We start from the raw sequence: 5000 nt of genomic DNA on the forward strand, positions 1-5000 counted from the left end.
TGCGTCCCTGTGGGTTCCTTTGTCGGTTTTGCGGGCTCGGCGCCGGGCCTTCCGCGCCGGTCCGTCGGCTCGCTCGGACGGACCGTGCGCAGGTGGTCCCCGACGGAGCCGGCACGCTCCTTCCGCTGGCGCGGCGCTCGGTCTATGCCTCCGGCCGGCCCTCGCGGCGGCCGTGCGCGGCGCTTCGGTTCGGTCGGCCGGTCGTCCCGTCCCTCACGAAGTTCCTGCGGCCGCGCGTGCGTGGAGCGGGATCGGCCTTACTTGGTCGGATCCGTCGCCCTCGCCTGTTGCGGGGGCTCGGTCCCGTCCCGTTCGGTGAAAGCTTTGCCCGCTCTGGTGCGTCCCCGTGGGTTCCTTTGTCGGTTTTGCGGCCTTGGCGGCGGGCCTTCCGTGTCGGCCCGTCGTGGGCCCGCTGCGCGTCCGTGCGCGGTGCTTCGGATCGGTAGGCCCGTCGTCTGGGTCCCTTACGAAGCTTTGCGCGACCGCTCCTTTGTCGCCGGTCCCCTGTTAGGGCTGACCGAGCCCTCCGTTCGCCCCCTGGCCCGTCGCATGGGCCCCCGGCGCCTCCGCGGCGCCCCACCGAAAACTGTCACGACGCGCATCCAGCGCCGACGAGGTCGCAGGTTACGTGCGGCAGCCGGGGGGCTAGGCCGAGCGGCGGCGGGCCCGCCCACGGACGGGCGCGGGGAGGAGCGCAGCCGGCACGCGGCGCGGAGCGGCGGCGGCATGCCGCCGGGCGGCCGTCGGCTCAACCGTGCCCGAGTCCCGCGGGCACCGCGTCGCCCGGCCGGCGCGAGCGGCGGCGGGCCCGCCCGCGGACGGGCGCGGGGAGGAGCGCAGCCGGCACGCGGCGCGGAGCGGCGGCGGCATGCCGCCGGGCGGCCGACGGCTCAACCATGCCCGAGTCCCGCGGGCACCGCGTCGCCCGGCCGGCGCGAGCGGCGGCGGGCCCGCCCGCGGACGGGCGCGGGGAGGAGCGCAGCCGGCACGCGGCGCGGAGCGGCGGCGGCATGCCGCCGGGCGGCCGACGGCTCAACCATGCCCGAGTCCCGCGGGCACCGCGTCGCCCGGCCGGCGCGAGCGCACGAGGGCGGGAGGCAACCGGGCGGCGCCTGCGGAACCGGATGCGACGGCCGGCGCGGCACGGCCCCGACGGGTCCGCACCGAAGACCAGCGCGGTGCGGATCGACCGCTGATGAGGTCAGAGGTTACGTGCGGCAGCCGGCCGGCTGGCCCGAGCGGCGGCCGGCACGCGACGGGGATCGAGCGGCCCCGACGGCTTGCAGCCGGGCGGCCGACGGCTAGGCCGTACCGGAGTCCCGCGGTCGTTCGGGCGAAGGGGCGCATGCTGCGGGAAAGGCCTGCGGCGGCGAACCGTCCGCCCGGCCGGCCAAGCCTTCCGCGGCGGCGCGCACGTGGCGGCGCGGCCGAGATGACCGAGCGAAGCCCCGGCGATGGGCGGCGCGCACGTGTCCGTGCGGCCGAGATGACCGAGCGAAGCCCGGGCGGCGCCCGCCGTGCGCCCTGCCGGATCGCGCCTTCCGCCGGCGCGCAACGCCGGTCCCGCGTTCCGGCCGCGGGAGAGGCCTGCGTCGGCGAACCGTCCGCCCCGCCGGCCGAACCTTCCGCGGCTGCGCGCACGTGTCCGTGCGGCCGAGATGACCGAGCGAAGCCCCGGCGACGGGCGGCGCCCGCCGTGCGCCCCGGCGGATTGCGCGGCCCGCCGGCGCGCAACGCCGGGCCCACGTTCCGGCTGCGGGAAAGGCCTGCGGCGGGGAACCGTCCGCCCCGCCGGCCGAACCTTGCGCGGCGGCGCTTACGTGTCCGTGCGGCAGAGATGACCGAGCAAGCTCCGGCGATGGGCGGCGCCCTCCGTGCGCCCCGCCGGATCGCCTGCGAGCGGCGAGCGTCCGGGCGGGCCCCTTTCGCAACTTCCCTCGGTACTCTAAACACCCCTTGCCTCTCGGTCTTCCCCCCGACCCTCTCGGTATTTGCTCGGATATGTGCATGCATCGTCCCTCGTCGCCTTCGGTTATCCTCCCCGGGGTGGGCTTTGCGCCGACGCGCCAACGGGGTGGTAGGGGGGCTGCAGCCGCGGCCGCCGCGTTTCGCCATCCGCGCGTGCGCCGCCGGATCCGAGTGGAGGTCGCGGGCGACTCGTCGATGCTTGTACTAGGGGCGCATGCCGGCAGCCCCCCGCGGGGTGCGGGACCCCCGATCGGCGTGCGAGGGACGGGCGTCCGGGCGGGCCCCGTTTCCAACTTCCCTCGGAACATTAAAACCCCCCGACCCCCTCGGTCTTCGCTCCGGCCCTATCGCTATTGCTCGGATATGTGCATCCACCGTCCCTCGTTGCCTTCGGTTATCTACCCCAGGGTGGGCCTTGCGCCGATGCCCCGATGGGGTGGCAGGGGTGGGGCTGCCGCGGCCGGCGCGTTTCGGCATCCGCGCTTGGGGGCTCGGACCCGAGTGGAGGTCGCGGGCGGCTCGTCGATGCCTGCACCGGGAGCGCATGCCGGCAGCCCCCCGCGGGGCGCCGGACCCCCGATCGGCGTGCGATGGACGGGGGGAGGGGCGGGCCCGGTTTGCAAATTCCCTCGGTACTTTAAAATCTCACGGCCCTGTCGGTGCTCCCTCCGGCCCTATCGCCACTGCTCGGATATGTGCATCCACCGTCCCTCGTTGCCTTCGGTTATCTACCCCGCGGTGGGCTTTGCGCCGATGCCCCGATGGGGTGGCAGGGGGGCACGCTCTAGGCCGTGCCACGGGGCGCGGGCGCCGGCGCCGTACGTCCCTCGCGGCGGCCGTGAGCGGCACCTCGGCTTGCTCGGTCTGTCCTCCCGGGACGCGCGACCCGTGCGACCGGGACGCGCATCCCGTGCGACCGGGACGCGTGTCCGGGCCGTTCCCGTTTGCAACGCTCCTCGGTACTTTGGAACGCTTGGGGTGGGCTTTGGGCGGATGCCCCGCCGGGGTGGTAGGGAGGGGGGGCGGCTGCTGCCGCGGCGGGACTTCCGCTCCACTCCGCACAAGTCCGTCGCCTCGCGGCGGGCGCGCCCGGCACCGTTCGTCCCCGAGGGAGCCGGCACGCGCCCGCCGAGGCCCCGGCGCATGGGCGCCGCCGCCGGCCGTCCGCGCGGCGGCCGTGCGCCGGCTTCCTCCGTCGGCCCTCCCGGGATGCGCGACCCGTGCGACCGGGACGCGCATCCCGTGAGACCGGGACGCGTGTCCGGGCCGTTCCCGTTTGCAACGCTCCTCGGTACTTTGGAACGCTTGGGGTGGGCCTTGGGCGGATGCCCCGCCGGGGTGGTAGGGAGGGGGGGCTGCTGCTGCCGCGGCGGGACTTCCGCTCCACTCCGCACAAGTCCGTCGCCTCGCGGCGGGCGCGCCCGGCACCGTTCGTCCCCGAGGGAGCCGGCACGCGCCCGCCGAGGCCCCGGCGCATGGGCGCCGCCGCCGGCCGTCCGCGCGGCGGCCGTGCGCCGGCTTCCTCCGTCGGCCCTCCCGGGATGCGCGACCCGTGCGACCGGGACGCGCATCCCGTGAGACCGGGACGCGTGTCCGGGCCGTTCCCGTTTGCAACGCTCCTCGGTACTTTGGAACGCTTGGGGTGGGCCTTGGGCGGATGCCCCGCCGGGGTGGTAGGGAGGGGGGGCTGCTGCTGCCACGGCGGGACTTCCGCTCCACTCCGCACAAGTCCGTCGCCTCGCGGCGGGCGGGCCCGGCACCGTTCGTCCCCGAGGGAGCCGGCCCGCGCCCGCCGAGGCCCCGGCGCATGGGCGCCCCCGCCGGCCGTCCGCGCGGCGGCCGTGCGCCGGCTTCCTCCGTCGGCCCTCCCGGGACGCGCGACCCGTGCGACCGGGACGCGCATCCCGTGCGACCGGGACGCGTGTCCGGGCGGTTCCCGTTTGCAACGCTCCTCGGTACTTTGGAACGCTTGGGGTGGGCTTTGGGCGGATGCCCCGTCGGGGTGGTAGGGAGGGGGGGCTGGCGCCGCCGCGGCGGGCCTTCCGCCCCCCTCCGCACAAGTCCGTTGCCTCGCGGCGGTCGTGCCCGGCACCGTTCGTCCCCGACGGAGCCGTCGCGCGCCCGACGACTTTCCGGCGCACGGGCGCCGCCGCCGGCCGTCCGTGCGCGGCGGCCGTGCGCCACTTCGGCTTCGTCCGTCGGCCCTCCCGGGACGCGCGACCCGTGCGACCGGGACGCGCATCCCGTGCGACCGGGTCGCGTGTCCGGGCCGTTCCCGTTTGCAACGCTCCTCGGTACTTTGGAACGCTTGGGGTGGGCTTTGGGCGGATGCCCCGCCGGGGTGGTAGGGAGGGGGGGTCTGCTGCCGCCGCGGCGGGCCTTCCGCTCCACTCCGCACAGGACCGTTGCCTCGCGGCGGACTTGCCCGGCACATTTCGTCCCCGACGGAGCCGGCACGCGCCTGCCGACTTCCCGGCGCACGGGCGCTGCCTTCGGCCGTCCGTGCCCGGCGGCCGTGCGCCACTTCGGCTCCCTCCATCGGCCCTCCCGGGAAGCGCGTCCCGGACGTTCGGGATGCGCACCCCGTGCGACCGGGACTCGCGTCCGGGCCGTTTCCGTGTGCAATGCTCCTCGATTCGCTGGAGCCCTTGGGGTGGGCCTTCGGAGGATGCCCCGCTGGGGAGGTAAGGGGGTGTGTCCTGCCTGGGCGGGCCTTCCGCCCGAGCCCGTCGCCCAGCGCGGATGGTCGCGCCGCGCGGGCGGGCGCGCCGCGCGTGCGCGGGGCCGTTGGCCGGTGACGCGCAAGGACGGGCGCGCTGGGCCGATCGGCCGCTCGGGCGCGCGCTTCGTCGTGCTCCCGCGCCTTGGCGCGCGCGCGGCCGCGGCGTGGTCGCTCGGTTCTGCGCATTTGGCCCGCGCGGATGGGCGCGTCGCGCGGGCGGCCGGGCCGCGCGGGCGGGCGGGCCGTTGCCCGGGTTCGCGCAAGGACGGGCGCGCTAGGCCGATCGGCCTCTCGGACGCGCGCGCCGTCC

The sequence above is a fragment of the Phoenix dactylifera genome, chromosome 10 (assembly GCF_051530095.1).
Source record: "Phoenix dactylifera cultivar Ajwa chromosome 10, Ajwa_hap1_PhDact_Kaust_v1.1, whole genome shotgun sequence".
NCBI classification, from domain to species: Eukaryota; Viridiplantae; Streptophyta; class Magnoliopsida; order Arecales; family Arecaceae; genus Phoenix; species Phoenix dactylifera.